Source organism: Vanacampus margaritifer, chromosome 20, assembly GCF_051991255.1.
Source record: "Vanacampus margaritifer isolate UIUO_Vmar chromosome 20, RoL_Vmar_1.0, whole genome shotgun sequence".
NCBI classification, from domain to species: Eukaryota; Metazoa; Chordata; class Actinopteri; order Syngnathiformes; family Syngnathidae; genus Vanacampus; species Vanacampus margaritifer.
Window position 1 is genome coordinate 11,263,680 of NC_135451.1, and position 18,410 is coordinate 11,282,089.

Consider the following 18,410-nt stretch of genomic DNA (forward strand, 5'->3'; position numbering starts at 1 on the left):
AAATCTGGCTAATGACTTTTTTTTGGGGGGGGGGGGGGGGCAATATAGTGACTATGATGTTCTTAAGGGTGTTTTTTTTACTTACCCACGACACTATTCCTCTCTCCTACATTATTATTACAGCACATCGATGCCTTCTTAAAATAATCGCCGAAGTCTTTTTTATTTTTTAGTTTGCAGGGAACACAAAAAAAATCATCATGAGAAAATGATCTAGGCCTGAAAAAAATGCACTCACAAAATTATTAATTATTTTAAGAGAGTGACGACATGCAAATTATGCGAATTAGGGAATGACGTCATTTAGTGCTACTTTTAGGACAGCCAATAGGGAACAAAGTGGAAAACATAAAATGTCAACAAAAATCTTTTTTTGTTGGTTGGTTTATTTCATTTTATTTGATCAGCCTCAATCAATAGAAATACAGATAAGACACAATACAGATAAGAATTTTTTTTTTCTCTCCCAAGCCAATTGCAAAGGCACAAGGTGAAGCAATAATAATATTATTAATAATAATAATAATAATAATAATAATAATAATAATAATAAAAGGCATGGAAGTAATAGCAATTTTTTTTTAAACAGATTAAATTACGTTAAAAATATAATATTCTACAAACTGTAAGAGTAAACTCACCAATAAATGAAAGATTTTCAAATAATTATAGTGTGCACAAAATAAAATATATATTTTCTAAGTCAATGCTAATATGATAGAAGTCAAATGTGGATTTTTCTGGAGATTTTTTTTTAGTTTTTCTGGGGATTTTGTAGGTTGTTTACGATTCCTCTTCGAGTACAAAATCAGTGCCGAGTCAGCATAATCAAATATGGCCTTTTTTAAAAAAATTTTTTTTACATACATCTCTCTCAACACTACCTCGGCAAAAATCAAGATTATGAATGGATTCTAAAAGTGAAAATATATCAGTGAGAACGTTACCTCAAACTTGTTTTTGTGAAATCGTAATGAAATTACAATAAAGAAGCATGAAAAACAATCTGGCACAATTCAACTATATTTACTTATAAGAAATAAAAGCGTTTATTGGCTGCCACTGGGTAAGAGGCACAATTGGTGAATAAAACATGCAAAAATGAGTGAAAACCCAGAGGAGCTTTTGTTGCTGTGTTATCAACCCACCTCTGTGTATTGAATAACAAGCAGCATTTAGGCCTGAAATTAAATCCGTGGCTGAGAGAAAGAATCGCTGACATGATCAGCAGACTAGATTCAAATTAGGAAATCGTAATTGCAAATGATTCATCTTCGGCAATTGCCTCTGAATGGTACTTGATTGTATTTATGGCAAGCTCCGAGTTTTTTTTTTTTTTTTTTTTTGTCTGTCAATGAATTTAAGTGAAAATACAATATAATAGAAAAACACACTTTAGCTGTGAGATTTTCAAATGAGCTCCCGCTGAGCAGCCATCGTTGCGTGCAATAACAAAGAAAGTCTACGCTTTTGAGTTCAACTTGTCACTTGAATAAATTAACAACCGAGCCGCGAGGAGACGAAGAGGCTCCCTGACATGTCTGCGTAATTTAATGATTAAAAAGGTGAACCAGAGAGGGATGTGTGGAGGGGAAAAATAAGTAAAGGACATCCTTAATTAGTTGAAGGTGTGATGACTTGATTGGAGGTCAGTGACACCGATTTATTTGCATACATGTTTGTGGCTACTGAGAACAACATCCACTATCGTTACAGTATCTGAAATGGATTTGTATTGAAATAACTAGGGATGGGCGAGTACCGATACCAGGTATCGATACCAGCCACATTGGCGACGATATCGATACTGGTATCGGCCCGCTCTCTTGCGACCATTTTTCGGTCAGGAACTAAAGGTTGAAATGGTTCTTTTTCATTTATTGACCGCCACAGGGTGCTCCTGTAGAGAGCACAAAAGTCTTCAGTTGTACTCAACGATTTCATGAGCATATCTTTGTATATTCTGCAATGAGATGAATGATGATCGGAGAACGTGAAACAGGAAACGGAATTACAGAGCAGCCTTCCAAATTAAGAGCATGGATTTCAAAACAAGATATAATTAAATATCACACACTAAACTAACATGAAGTTACTTGAAGCCCTATAGTATTAAATTGAATTATTTGTACTTCATTGTATTTCTTAAAAAAATGTACAACCACATATTTTTATTGGGACTCTTTTTTTTTCTGGCCACTGGATTATTTGTTTTTGTTTTTTTGAAATTCATTTTATTGTGTGCTCTATGCAAAATTACTTTTATGAGCAAATTGAAAAAAATATAATTGCCATTAACTCATTCACTGCCATTGACGGTTATAGACGTCAAATATTCATTTTAGCTATTTCTATTAGTTAAAAAAAAAATCCCCACTTTTGTTAACAAGAGTATGAAAACCTAGATTTTTTTTTATTGTACATTTAAAATAGACATAAGTCATGCAATTAATTACGATAAAAAAATGTAATCGCCCGATGCTCCTAATTTTTAATAATCATTTCTTTCTTTTTTAAATCGCGTCAAGCAATTATTTATTTTTTATTGTAATTAATCGCATGACTTCAATTGTTAACTCCCGATTATTCTTAATTTTTTTTATCTGTTCTAAATGTACAATAATTTTTTCTCTAGTTTTTCATTCTCTTGTTAACAAAGTGGAAAAAATGCTAAACTAATAGAAATAGTTCAAATGAATTTTTGACGTCAATGGCAGTGAATGAGTTAATTTATTCAATTTTTAAGGAAATTTGCTATAGCTGGGATATATATGTCATTAAAGAAAAAAAAAAGATCTGTCATTGGATTTGGGAAATTTTATGTATCATAAGTACTAATGGTATCGGCACTTGGTATCTTACAGGAACATGATTGAGCGATTGATTGCCAGTGCCACCAAATCAGCGTAATGTTCCACTCTCATCAGATGAGTTCAAGTGAAAAGTGTACTTGCGATACCTTAAGCCTTAACCTTTTGGCAACAAAGCAAGGCTTTGTGTTTCTGCAGTCCCCCAGGTGCAAGGTAATGGGATTTCACACAGAAATCACATTATTCCACAGAGCTATATTCCTCTGCTGCCATTTCCATCAAACAGTTGGGCTCAGTCTTCTCGTGGGGTTACGACTAAAGAAAACAATAAAATGCTGTGCAAAATATCCATATAGTTCATTTTGGATCCAAGTGGAATACGCTTAATTGAATACGCTGTTCGATTTTGTTTCTGGCTTCAGAGTTAGTTAGTCAGCCAACTGTACTTGTGAGTCCCAATGAATTGTTATTCACATATATTCTTCATCCACGCGTCTGTTGTTATATAGCTATCCATTTGTTTTCTATAGCGCTTGTTTTAATGATGGCGGCCGGCGAGCTGGAGCTTATGCCGCAGCCGAGTGAGAGCGGGAACATCAACAGCCAATCAGAGTTCAGCATATCAGGTACTCAAGGATCAGAGCTCAGGTTCTGGAACAAAAATAATCGACTAAAATGAATCAAACTTAATATTCATAATTAAATTAGAGGTACACAACAGGGCCAGAAGATGGATGATTTACTGTTTTTTTTTTTTTAATGCTGGAGCATACAGAAGGCTTTGACGCAGCCTCTGAACTGAAGAGAATGCTTAAGGCAATGGTAGTTATTACAAATACAGCCAGCAGGTGGCAGCAGAGCATAAGAGATCAACCAGGGCCATGTTGCAAAAAAACTCTTTCCCCCACTGCAGATTTGCGAATAATGATAAAACTTGTAAATGCTAATGCTAATTGCTGCAAAATGGAAACAGATAGAAATACCCTTTTTTTCCTAAAGAAAGACGAGACTCAAATCTTTCTTTTGGTAGGTTCCATGTTTAATAGCAAGAGAACACAATATTCTGTGGGCCTTGCAAAATCTGTCAAAATTGAGTAAAACAGCCGGGAGCGAGGGGGGTTGCTTCAGTGAAAATGGCTGGGAGTGAATGAGTGACATGAGTTGTATTTTTTTTATTAACTCATTCACTGCCATTGACAGATTTAGACGTCATAATTTAATTTGAAATTTTTCTAGTTTAACATTTTTTCCCCACTTTTGTTAACAAAAGTATGAAAACCTATAAGAAAAAATTGTATTAGAACATATATAAAATTTGTGATTAATTAATTAACTAGTGAAGACATGCGATTAATTACGTTTAAAAATAATTATCGCCTGCCGCCCCTAATTTTTATTATTTTTTTCTTTAAAAAAAACAACATTATTAATAATGTTTTTTTTTTTAAAGAAAAAATTAATAAAAATTAGGGGCGGCAGGCGATAATTATTTTACAAGTCTATAGCTGTCAATGGCAGTGAATGAGTTAAAAATTAAAAAGATGTTGTTGTTCTTTTTTAAAGAAAATGTTATTACAAATTAGGGGCATCAGGCAATTAAAATTTGTAATCATAATTAATCGCACGACTTCACTAGTTAACTCACGATTAATCACAAATTTTATATCTGTTATGAATGTACCCAAAAAAAATCTAGGTTTTCATACTCAAAATGGAAAAAAAAAGTTTAACTAATAAAAACAGTTCAAATGATTTTTTTTTGCCGTCTACAGCTGCCAATGGCGGTGAATGAGTTAATATCAATAATACATGTGATGAAAAGGCACCCTTTTCCCTCAGATTACCCCTCGCCGGCTTTTGTTTGTGTGCATATGCGCGAGCGAGTCAGAGCTCATTTCCAAGAGGTAACAGCTGCGATGTCAGGAGAGAGACATCGAGAACGAGATAGGAAGAGGAAGAGAGTCGGGAAAAGATGACTCCCAGAGGTGCCTCTGGATGCCTAATAGTCTGAAAGATGCTGTCACAAAATATTGCTCCCTCTGTTCTACAGGGGAGCTTTAGGGAGATTGTGTGGGTGGAAAAAAAAAAAAAAAAAGATGAGGTGGGGCTCGGATGGTGATATAAAGGTTTGAGTGCCATTTTCCCTTTGTGACTCACAGTACCCTCCTGGACCAACGAGGCTGAGTAAGAGCTTAACATCCCATGTTAGGTCCTCTCTAAGGAGACAAGATCCCTGCTGTCACGCCGCATATTGTTTTGGGACACTTCTTCCGTGCTCCTAGCGTACGCTAGTCTCATTTATCTTCTGTTAGAGTGAATGCTTGAGAGGCCGTGGCTTCTTTTCAATTATGCAGGATAACGGTGCCAAATGTGCTGCATAATTTGAGTTTATAGGAGGGAAGAAAACACATTGAAATGCAGTGGGTGAATTGTAAGCTGACACCCACGACGACAGGCAAATACCCACTTGTCCCCGACAACGTGTCCACCTTTTGTCTTCAGCTTTATTTCTACGATGTTTGAAGACTTCATTAGCACATTATTTCTATTGAATGGGCCAAATGGACCAGCCAGTCTTTCGCATTTGATGTGATGGCCATTCTTTGGAAAGCCAAAGATTGTATTCTTCTAGAAAAATATTTCCTCTCCTGTATGACATTCCTCAACTCAACTTTATTTATAAGTAACTTTTTACATAATATGATGGCTGGACTTCAAACAGATCTGTGTTGATTTCTTAAAGTGGAAGTCAACCATAAACATTTCTTGACATGACATTCTGATTGGTTATGAAGCAAAATCCAGCCATTTTGTATCCATCTCAGGGGGCGGCCATTTTGCCACTCACTTGCTGTCGACTGAAGATGACATCACAGTTGCTCAGGGCTCTGGCACCGACCAATCACAGTTCACCTGTTTTCTGAAGCTGCACTGCAATTGGTTGTTACCTGAGCAACATTGATGTCATCTTCAGTCGACAGCAAGTGGCAAAATGGCCGCCACCTGAGATGGATAAAAACAGCTGGATTTTTAACGCAATATTAAACAGAATAACATATTTAGGCTAGAACATGTTATTGTCAAAATTTTTGGGGGGGGTTTCCGCTTTAAATCCCTGCCAGCCCAGTTAAAATGGATCTTTGACGTCTATAGTCGTCAATAGCAGTGAACGAGTTAATATTCAAACACTAAAAAACAGCTGGATTTTTAACGCAATATTAAACAGAATAACATATTTAGGCTAGAACATGTTATTGTAAAAAAAATTTTTTGGGGGGGGGTTCCGCTTTAAATCCCTGCAAGCCCAGTTAAAATGGATCTTTGACGTCTATAGTCGTCAATGGCAGTGAACGAGTTAATATTCAAACACTACAAAGTCAGCATTCCCAGAACTCCCCGTTTTCCCATGGCCTGATGTCCTAGTCTACCCCAAGGCTGAGATGCGCTATATTTGTTTCCAGAGTAGCACGTGGCTACAGCGTAAGCCATTTCTGTCACATACCTAATATTCTCCCTATAGAAATGAATACGCCTCTACCGTACAGAATGTTCCCTACCAAAAAGAGAGAGAGCAAGTCAGGCAAACAGATCTTCAATCAAGTTGCCAAGACTTATCATTAAACCTTTCATTGAAACGAGGCCGACCGTTAGACACGGTTCCATCCATTATGTTCTCTATCAATATGACTCCATTCTCATTGCAGCGGAGGACACGACTCCCACTGCAGCTGCTACAAATGGCCTGCATCAATAGTTTATGAAAGTTAACACTGTATCGGGTCTTTTGATGGCACGAATGCTAATTGGAGAGCAACAATGTCTCAGCACCTCTCTCCGGAGTGTCTGGCCTGCTATACGTAGGGTTCAATCTTTTCTGAACAGCAAAAGAAATAATGATGCTTTTCAAGGCCTTTTAGAGAAGGCGTGTATTATTGTGAACTCATTAGACTTGGAAGCCATATTTATAAACTACCCAAGAGCAAGTGGTTTCATGCCTAGAACCCCAATGGAATACTTCGGAGTAGAGTTATGAGTTACTTTTATTTGAATTTTCAAGAATTGTGAAAAAGAATGAACATTACCGTATGAACAATACTGAGCTCTCCAGAAGAAAAAAAAAAAAGAGAATTGTGAAAAAGATACTGAATGGAAACGGCAGAAATTCGAAGAAAAAAAAGCCCAAAATTCGAAAAAAAAAAAGTTTTTACGCTTGGAGGGAGGAGGTTTTGGCGATGGAAACAAATAAGAGACTACAAGACCGGATATACGTCGCACGTTTTGAGCGATACTACGTCACAATAAATGGCGGATGATAAAGGAAGATATGTTTGGGGAGACGAAGAAACACGATTCGTTTGATAATTAATTAAAGAAAAAAAACATGAATGCATATTAAGATGGCTTTATTAACGTCAGCTCTCAATGCTCTCAACACACTTCCTTCCAACAAGAGAAACTACCCACCAACATTCCCACCTGGAACTCATCACTGTCCCAAAGTTCCGTCACTACAACGTCATCTCGCACGGGTGGAAACGGGCATTTTCACAAAATTCGCATAAAAATTTCGAAACATTTGGATGGAAACCTGACTATTGTACATGTTAGTCCGCCAATCCACCAGGTGGCGCTGCAACCTTTGAGGGTTACAGTTACTTGTTGGATAGGGTGCCCAGATTTCCAAAACGGGGACAGAGCAATTTCGCTGAAATAAATAATCCGTCAAATCCATCCATCTACCACTTATCCCTCTCCCCAGCCACTTCAGCCAGCTCCTCTGACGGGATCCCGAGGCGTTCCCAGGCCAGCCGTGAGACATTGTCTCTCCAGCGTGTCCTGGTTCAGCCCCTGGGGCCCCCCGCCGGTGGGACATGCCCGGAACACCTCACCGGGGAGGCGTCCAGGAGGCATCCGAACCAGATGCCCGAGCCACCTCAACTGGTTCCTCTCTTTTTTTTTCATTTTTCTTTTTTCTGGAGAGCTCATTATTGTTCATTCGGTAATTTTACCGATTTGACATGTCATCATTATTGCTCTCTCTTTTTTTTTACATTTTTTTAAAAATATTTATTTTATTTATTTTGTGTGTGGGTGAGTATGTGTATGTGCGTGTGAGTGTGTGTTTATTCATTAGTTCACCTAAAACCTATTAAAAAAATCCCATACCGTTCACCTAAACCGAACACTTCCAGCCAGAGTCGTGAGGCCGTCAGGAGACCCGAGGAAGGACCAAAGAAAAGAAAGGAAAGTGAAATATCAACTCGTTCCTCTCAACGCGGAGGAGCAGACCGAGCTTCTCACCCTAAACACCCATTCGTAAAATATTCTACAATAATTTTTTCCGGATACATTTGTGTATTACACTCACATATACAACCCCTACATTTTATATAATTCTCCTGACGAGTAAATGGTTAATAGATTTTTAGTTTTTACATTTGCGATGTTGCGAACGCAGCGTTTTAACCCAACCCAGGGTCTTGACGTTTTATTTAAGTCTAGCGGATTGCTCATGAAAGACGTTTAATAATTTGAAAGTAGCAGACATAAATCCAAGGCGAGTGCCCGATCCATCTCCATTGGAAGAAACTGGCTGTTATTGCTGCAGGTTATTATTGGGCAGCGGGCTGCTCTGTGGATGCAATGTGACAAACTGGCTATGTGTGCTTCCTGCTGGGTGATTGATACATGTTGCTCGGGCGAGATAGAAGGAAATTGCTGTTGTCCATCTAATTTGCACTCATTGATCTCTGGGAAGGCTGGGGTGGAAAAGGGCAGGAATACATGGAAAGAGAGTGAGAAATTGCTAATGCCACTTGGGTTGCCAGGTGGTCGCCTGCAGCAGATTACACTTTCCTTACCTTCTTGTACAGCCACTGGCGCGGCGTGTACGAATTCTCTGCTGCATTTCATTTAAATGTAGAAAACTGATTTGCAGGTGATGTTGAATTCAAAAACTCGTCGATCTGATCCATCTGTTTTTTTTAAAGAGGGATTTTTCAAACAAGCAGAGATGGGAAGTACTTTGTTACTGTACTCGAGTAGTTTTTCCCAGTACTTTGTAATTCACGGAGTATTTATTTTTTTTACTTTTATCCGTTACATTTTCAAAACAGCAACCGTACTTTTTACTCGAAACATTTTCAAAACAGAGGGTCGTTACTCGTTTTTGCTTTACGTGCGTGACGGTTAAAAAGTGACGGCAGATTTTGCGCTTTTATGTTCCTGGGCCGGCCAATAATATGAAGCGTTACACGCGGTCCCCCGACATCCCCGCTTGTGATAGGCTCTATATCAGACATGGGCAAACCCCGGCCCGCGGGCCAAATCCGGCCCGCTATGCGTTTTAATCCGGCCCGGCTAGAAAAAAATTAAAAATCTTTTTTTTGTTTGCTTGTTTTTTGTTCAGCTCAGTGGACGAGTGGTTAGAGTGTCTGCCCTGGGACTGGGAGGTCGTGGGTTCAATTCCCGTTCATACCAAAGACTATAAAAATGGGAAAATTGCCACTCCGCTTGACACTCAGCATTAAGGGTTGGAATGGGGAGGTTCAATCAATCACCACATGATTCCCGAGCGCGGCGCTGCTGCTGCTCACCGCTCCCTCAGGGGATGGGTCAAATGCGGAGAACAAATTTTGCCCCACTTTAGATGGGTGTGACAATCAGTGGATCTTATCTTATTCATTTTATTTTGTCGCTGCAATGCCCGCGTTTCACCAATAGGTGGCGGCAAATTTTTTATTGTGGGTGGGCCTGAGGAAAAATGGGTGGGCCAGAGAAAATATCCCCCCAAAAAAATTCCCTTCACGTCCCTAATAGTGCTTTACCGCGGGTACCAAGGACAGCGATTAAGTTGCCGCTCTTAACACACACCATCGCGTCATCTCATTGGCTGATATAGAGTCTATATCAACCAATGAGATGACGCGATGGAGAGCGTTGAAACGAAACTGTCAACATTATGGACTCGACTACCTTTTTCTTTTAAAGCTCAGCTCCTTAAACCCCGATATTTTTTTTTTTCCCAGAGGCATCTTTTGTTGAATTCCAGTTGCAATTATTGAATGAAAAAATATGCAAGTTTCCTCCTGTAAACATCATGAAGCGTATAATTTATACGTGTGTTTAAGGCAAGTTGTGGAAACGTAACAAATTTCCATTGCATCTTTAAAACAAAGGTGCCATCTAGAGGAGTAAAAAAGAAGTTGCAAGGGCATCACGAGGCGATTTAGTCCGTTTTAACGGTTTGATAAGTGATGATCTTTGAAATTTAACGGTCTTCAAATTATATGGGGAGAAAACAACCGGTAAAAATACTTTTACTCGTGAACCTGTACTTTTTTTTTTACTTTTACTCGAGTAGTTATCTGAATGAGTACTTTTACTGTTACCAAAGTCCTTTTTTTATGCTAGTAATTGTACTTTTACTCAAGTACAGAATGTCACTACTTTTCCCATCTCTGCAAACAACTCCGAAGCCTCTTAATTGGCTGTCATGTTTTTCAAGATACTGTTTCGTCTTGCAGGTGACCAATTGCGGCTAATCTCGCATGACTCCAGGGCTCGCCTCTCTTGAGCCAGAGCTACCCTGAGGCTTTTCGTGCCGCTTCTGTGTTACCGCCTATGGCTCTTTTCCTCATGCCGCAACTGCCGAGGGCTCCGGAGAGCGGTCGGGATCTTATTTTTCTCCAGCAACTCAACCTGTTTGATGATCTCTGACAGAAGGATGATGTCTGGACACTGGGTTGTAGTAGTTGTTAACTCGCTGTTAACCTGGCAAAGGTCAGGAGAGTTCTGCCTGTGGGTCTAAGCTTCCCTCCGTTTTTAACTATATGGCAAATTGCATGGCAGCGCCATTGGCGATGGTTTACTTGGAAGGCCAGCAGACTAAAATCCCATATTGATGGCATCCATAATGACTCTTTCGTACTTGATCATTGGTATATTATTTTCGTAAGCCGTGGGTGGTATTTTATTTTGAAATTGCCTGGTCAGAAGCATCAAAAAGCCCAAAAGCGGGTCACAAATACCACCCACGGGTTTTTAGAGCATTCAAGACAGCCCATGGGTCAGAAACCTTCCCACAATCACCCACATACAAAAAAAAAAATAATAATTTTTTTTTAAAAAGGAGAGCAATGATGATGACATGTCAAATCGGTAAAATTACCGAATGAACAATACTGAGCTCTCCAGAAAAAAAAGAAAACAAACAACAACAAAAAAGAAACCTTCCCTGTCAAAATTAGTTTTTTGGTAATTTTTCCTACTTTGTTTTTATGGACATATGGTCATTTTCTGCCTCTCGTTATTTTTTTGGACATTTAATGGCTATTTTTTTGGACATTTAATGGCTATTTTTTTGGACATTTAATGGCTATTTTTTTGGACATTTAATGGCTATTTTTTTGGACATTTAATGGCTATTTTTTTGGACATTTAATGGCTATTTTTTTGGACATTTAATGGCTATTTTTTGGGGGACATTTTTGTCAACATTTTATGGTAATTTTCAGGATTTCTTCTTTTGGTTTTGGACATTTTATAGTTTTTGAACAAATTCTATTATGTCTTTTGTTATTATTATTATTATTATTAAATTGTTTTAAATTTTTGGGCATTTACAAAAATATTTGACATTTCCACCCACTTGTGGTTTTGGCCACAAGTTGCATCTCTTAATAAAGTGTTTACTGTGCCGTAAATGCGTTTACATAATTAGTACACCAGCTGCAACCAGGACTTGAGATGAAGATCGGGAAACTCCGCCCACAATATCAAGATGGAGCTGAACTACATGTTCACCCAGAACAAAGATGACGATTCCGCTCTTCCCCATAATAGATTAGATGGTCTTGAATGGATGAGGAATGTGATCATGTTAATCTAGTCCAAGATCCCAGCAGATTCTCATCTCGTCTACTGATGTTCATGCCTCCTCCAGGTGGCACAATTCCTTCGCTCTGATAGAATTTGTTTTGGAGATGAAAAGGATCCCGGCCTGGCACAGTAATTAATCCCACCAGCCTCCAAAGCGGAACCCTTGATTCCGCGTCCAGAACAGCGAGTCTTTGCACCGCATCTTTGTTTTTTTTTTCTACCTTGAATTCTTGTTCCAAAGATGGAAAATATGGGAAATATTATTTGCGTGACAGGTGGTGATAACTGAGAGGACGATATCTGATTTGCATAAATAGCCACCATTATCTATATGTATTAGCCGTTACAGCCTATACCATATGCAGTGCATTAGAAAGATATAAAGGCCAGAGCGGGTAACGTACAGTCTAGATATTTTTTATATGACTGATCACATTGGATAAAAGGGAAACAGAAGGCTCTATTTGGAGTTCAAACAAAGGTCTGCCACATCCATGCATTTATTGTACAATGCCTGCCGGTTATTTGTGCATTACAGGGCCACTTTGAGTGATACCATTCGCAGTTTAATGTGGAAAGGGTGGTAGGAGGCAAGCCATCCATCATAAGCTCCTAAAAGTCACAAAGTGAGAAATGACAGAGTGCTCACAGAACATTGTTCAAACCTCCGGAAAGGCCAACCTCTCCATAACGGTTCTAAAAAAAAAACAAAAAAAAAAAATAAAAAGAGAGAGAGAGAGAGAGAGAGAGAAAAAGTCAGTGAGGCTAGTAACCTGAAGCCTTTCACTGCAGCTGTCTTTCTGACGGAAATTAGATGGTTAGATAAACAGCATGCGCTGAGTACTGACATTTTATAAAACTGTAAAAAAAAAAAAAGAAAAAAAAAGAAGGGCACTGAGGCCCATCTAAAAGGCCACTCTGGCGAATAAGAGTTTGCTGATTCAACTGCATGAGCCCGTATTTGTATGACAATAATATTAATTTTTTTTAAAGGTCAGCGTGTGCAGTGCAGATACAAAAATGTTAAAAAAAAAAAAAACCTTGGCAATTCATCAATGTAATATTAACACATCACTTTTGATTTTTTTTTTCTCTCCAAATTTGCCATTCATTTCATCTGAAGATGTAAGATTTATTATGAAAATGGAAAACTTAACACTATACTAACCTGGTGATAAACTGCAAACCTACTGCCTTCATTTACTTGGTCACTCCCCTTAAATACCAACGTCAACGCACAAACTTAGCTTACATTTTATAAATCTAATTTATTTAATTACATTCTTATTATGAATTTTTATAGTTACCGTAACTGTATGACGTCTCACGTGCCACTATAGAGTTGAATTAGTTTTGCCCAAGTAATGTGATGGTAATCCGTCCACCAAGTGAGAGAGATCAAGAACTTGGATTTAATAAAAACATTTTTAAAAAAAAGATAGTTTCACAAATAGACTTGTCTCAAAAAATCTAAAATCGGAAGCAACTTCATTGGGTGCTGAACTATTGCTTTACCGAAGGACATTTTTAAGAGGACTGTCAGTAGCGTAACCTGCTTAAGTGAGGTAAATGGCGGTCGCACATTGATGACATGTTCTTGGCCCCCTCAAAATAACTTATGTAAAGTTATATTATAGTGCCAATTTTTCAAAGCAGGGTTCCTCATATTTTCTGCCGATTTGGTGCATTTTGACTTATATTTATATAGTACAAAAAATGGGGACTTTTTAACCATCCAATAAAAGCAAGAGTGAAAATATTTTATTCATAGTCATTTGAAACCTTAAAACATGCTATTTAAGAAAAAAAATTTGGATTTAAAATTTTTTTTTTACATTTTGTCCTGTAGATGACATCCTCGTGTACGAACGAATCCATTGAAATCTACTGGTGGGATTCCATCAGTTTGATTGTAAATGGCATCTTTTAAGGTTTCAATTGCTATGAATAAAATATTTTTCTTCCTTTTTTTTTTTTTTCTCCTCAGGAGAGCTCAGTATTGTTCATTCGATTTGACATCATCACTGCTCTCCTTTTTTTTAAAAAACAAATAAATTTAAAAAAAAATAATAAAAATGTTTTTTTTTTAATATATATACATACACACACATATATATATATATTTTTTTATTTTATTTTTTTTTAATTTATTTATTTATTTTTTTGTATGTGGGTGAGCATGTGCATGTGCGTGCGTGCGTGTGTGTATTCATCAGTTCACCTAAAGCCCATTAAAAAAAAATCCCATACTAATAATATAATATAATAATAAATTGCCAAATGCAGAAACATCAATGTAAGTTATCTCGATGTAGTGGCTCTCGCTATCAGACAGAATTAAGTAACCAGAATTAGGTTAAAAAATTCTATATACGTAGACCATGTTTCTATAAATTTTGATATTTGGTTTGGAAATATTTTAACTTCCATCGCTCTTGCTTTTATTGGATTGTTAAAAAGTTCCCGTTTTTTTTTTGTGTCACTCTGTATAAACAACGAATGCACCAAAAAAAAAAAGTCGAGACTCTCTTTTTACGTACCAAAAGAGTGGGCTCTCTTCTCTCACCAAGAAAACTTTGTTTCTAGCTTTTTCCCATTGTTTCGTCATGAGCAGTAGAGCATAGATTGAAGTTTTTGACCAAAAAACAGAGAAAATTAGCTTTTGGTAAAAACAAAAAAAAAACATGTCAAGCAGAATCGCGACTTTAGAGCTAATATTCTTAGATTTTTTTTTTTTTTGGACCTGTCGAAGTATAAAACAACAAAAACTAGACTAAGAAAGAGCTTTTGATGCCAGCACGACACATACGTACTCTGTTTGTACCATACATATTATAAATAATATAAATGTGTCCGTCACCAAAGCAACAAACCAAGATTCATATTTACCTTCTACTGAAAAGCTGTTCTGATCTCCAATCCAAAACGATGCAATCCCGCCATTTTTGCATATTTGAATTTTCGCAGACAAGCTGGGCGAGACCATCTCCGACGCGTACCTGTTGAAAAAAAACGGCATACATATACACGCATCGGTGCCCGTTAACGGTCGGATCCCCGTTGACTAATATAAACGACCGAGGCGAGATTACACATTTTCAGAATGGCAGTTAATTGGGATCAGTGCGAGGCATGCCTGTGAATAATTTCTGGTCTTAATCTGCATATTTATATCCCGTCCGTGAAGAAAAAAAAAAATACCTTGGAATGTAATCGTTTTAATAACAACTGTATTTTTGTCCTATTCACAACAATCGATGGCAGTTGGTGAACACGAAGCATCCCGGCGCGGTCCAATAAGGTTTAGTTGACTCAAGTAATAAACACTAGAGCGACAACCGTTGAGGCTTTTCTATCTGCCAGCTGATTAGGTAGTGCGGCCCCATTAATCACAAACAACAGCTTTGGTGAAGGCTAATCTATTCTAATCAAATCAAAACAAATTGGTCCTATTGTTTGGAGAGGAGTGTGACTGCTTGGCAGTGAGAGAAATTACATGGCTTCGGAATGAGCTGCGCCTCGGAAAGCTCTAATTGAGATATTGGAGTCGTCTCATCCCGGCAGATTGGCTGAAGGAAGTAAGAGATCGCCGGCGCCAAAGAGTGGGCTTTTTTTTTTTTTTTGCATAAAGGCGTTTCCACTTTTGAGAGGAAGTTAGCCACGGAGGTGCCAGAGAGTGCTAACGTGCGCTAAGCCAACTTGGCTGGAACGGCGGCAAGCTTTGAAGCCAAAAAGCCTCAATGAGCTCATGTTTCTGGCCACACCGGCCGGCATCTTCATTCCGTCCTCAAACACGGCACATCATACAACAAGCTCTGAATGTCTAAGTTGGGTTGGCTGTCATTTTGTTTTATGCGGAAAAACTCCTTCAGTTAGAGAAGTTGTTAGAAATGGGAGACTTATATTTCCCTGCAGTACAATATAACCTTTATCTTCCTTTTTAAATTGCACACAAACAGTGCTTCCTGAAAAGCGAGGGAAATTTCTCTCAATATGCAAAACTGTGTTCACAGACCCCTTTCCGGGGTTTCCTGTGATGTATATTTGAGATATGCAAATATGACATTTCTCTTCTTGTGATTGCTTCTTCAATCCCTGCTCTGCATTTTCCCAGTCTGTCGTTCGCTCTCAGTCGGTAAAAGGTGAAACGTCACCTGTTCATTTATTCAAAACTGAGCAGCAGATTAAAAGGATGCTAGGGTTTGTTAAATTCTAATTTTATCAATTTGTTTATTTAAATATATTTTTTTTATTTTACAAGTCCTGATCTGTGTTTTTGTTGACTTTGTTTAGATTAGATTTAGCCCGTTTCGATGTATCCGCGTATGTTTCTTACCGTTTGGGAAGTTCGTCCACACGGCGGCGCCGTTTCGAAGCTTGAAACCGATCACTTTTTGGAACCGGGCTCCAGACAGCGCCACTCCAGGCCTGGCATATAAATTACAGCCGTAACTCAGCATCTTCTTTTGGACACACACGCATGTCTTGAAACGTTTTTTTGTGCGTACAAGATTCTTTTGAGGAACAAAGTCGGCTTTGCTTCCGTTTTTTTTGTTTTCCAGTCTTCCATTTTCATGCCTTGTCTTGCTGGTGAATTTTCTTGTTGACGCCTGTTCTCGTCAGCCCTAATCAGCTCCCTCCAGACGAGCAGGTCTCGTCCAGGTGTGCTTCGTTATCTCGTCAAACGAAGATTAAATGAAATAGAAGAGACACAAATTTAACTTTACATTGCTTATTTGTAAAGCAGTGGAATTTATTTGAGCAAAAAAGCTTCATCGCGGACTCACTAGTCAGGTTCCCTGGCGAAATGTCATTGGCCGATGATACCGTGTCGGGCGTCCTGAAGTGGAAGCTTGGCTTGGGCGACTTGAATCTGCGAGAAAAAAGCCCTGAAAACAGATGCCGTTCAGCAAAAGTGTGAGACTTTTGAGCCATGTTCATTTATTTTGTCAGGAAGGCACATGCTACTCTGGGATTAGCTGCCAGGATGCAGCTAGCAGCTAGCAGCTAGCTGAGCACAGTGGCTTGAGGATAGCAAAAACTGAAGAGTCTTGTAGCCCGAATTCATACTAATAATGTTTGTTTGATTTAGTCTATAGAATAAGGTTAAGGACATTTATAAGAGGAATTTAAAACCACTCTTCTCACTTTGAAGTGTCTTCATTGAGTTCCCATCTTTTCAACACATCTTGAGATGACCAAATTCAATAAACATGGCACTCAGTGCAAACTACTTAACAGCTGTGGCTTTTGTGAAGCCAAACTAGTTTCAAGGCGAAACTCTCGTGGTTGAATGGGCACACCGACTCTTGTAATGAGCTGCAGGTGTTAAGTGCTTTCGGTCCAAGTTTGCTTTTGGCATTTGCAAGTGCATTCGCGGCAACGGCGGTAGGAACGGCAGTCGCGTTGATGGCGCTGCGCCACAAGGGTGCTCCGTTTTTGCTGTGGCGGGATTTTAGGTGCGCTTCCTTTCCAATTCAGATGAAGCGTTCCTAAAAAACACCTGGCCGAGGATCAAAAAAAAAAAGATGAAGAAAAACATCACCCTTGGGTGGAGATGGAAATTAAATTGGGCTTAGATGCATTGCGACTGAAGGGGCTGATTCTATCTATACCCACTTGATAGGAAAACAACAAACTATCTTTGTGTGTGTGAGGCTGAGTTCATAACATTTACTCTTAAATTGAATTACATCAAAGCAATTTTTTTTTTGTAAATAGGCAATGAAGAATCCTTTTCGGTATTGGGGGAAATGTTCTGAACTCCCCCACCACTTGTCCGATGCCGCTGCAATTATTTTTGGCGCTATTCAGTTTTACCCTTCACGTTTCATTAATGTACGGCACTGCGAGCCGCGGAATTCAAACCTTCAATTAGTGGTTGCAAGTGATGATTTCTCAATTGGCATTTGGAGGCACTTTCAAGAAAGCACAACACTTTTTTAATGTTTATAAATGAGCTCTGAGTATATAAATGAGCGTGTGCGTGCGCGTGCATGCTTCCGTGTGTTGATCACGGCGAGGTAGGAACTCATCCCCGGACCGGTACCAGGACTGTAGAGCGGACTTATGCGTCATTTGAGAGTGTCAATTGAGTGGCAGGATGCCGATCTGATTGCTCAGACAATGGGTGGGTTTCCATCCCTCTATTTTTATTCGAGTTTTCAAGAATTGCGAAAAAGAAACGGCAAAAATTCAGGGGAAAAAAAGGCCAAAAATTTGCAAAAAAAAAAAGTTTTTACGCTTGGAGTGGGTGGTTTTTGAAGCGTATCGAAAAAAGGAAAATGCGCATTTTGGCGACAAGACCGGATGTACGTCGCACGTTTTGACCGAGACTACGTCACACGCACGTTTGTAGTCGCAATAAATGGCGGATGATAAAGAAAGATATGTTTGGGGAGAGGAAGAAACACGATTCTTTTTTATAATGAATTCAAGAAAAAAAACATGAATGCCATTTTAGATGGCTTTGTTAACATCGGCTCTCGATGTAACGACACACTTCGCTTACATGCGGGGGAGGGACGCCAACAAGACAATATTTGCCAAAAGAAGAGCGGATGGAAACGGGCATAAGTCGCATTTTCACAAAATTTGCATAGACATTTCGAAACATTTGGATGGAAACCAAGTGCTAGCGCAAGGTAGACAGCTGGTCTAACGTAATATATATACTGTAATTCATGCATCAAACTTCCACAGATCCGCCAGCCTTTGCGC

General features: G+C 38.6%; 1 long non-coding RNA gene across 2 annotated transcripts in view; it reads right to left on the minus strand.

Annotated features, from left to right (window-relative positions):
• Positions 1 to 16,233: 16,233 nt before the first annotated feature.
• The window catches only part of LOC144040559 (uncharacterized), an 86,632-nt gene continuing 84,455 nt past the window's right edge, over positions 16,234 to 18,410 (minus strand). For both annotated transcript variants that reach the window (XR_013289760.1, XR_013289761.1), the window contains 2 exons: positions 16,478 to 16,579; positions 16,234 to 16,366 (listed from right to left, as the gene is read on the minus strand). This is a non-coding gene — a long non-coding RNA (uncharacterized LOC144040559). The remainder of the gene's footprint in view (positions 16,367 to 16,477; positions 16,580 to 18,410) is intronic.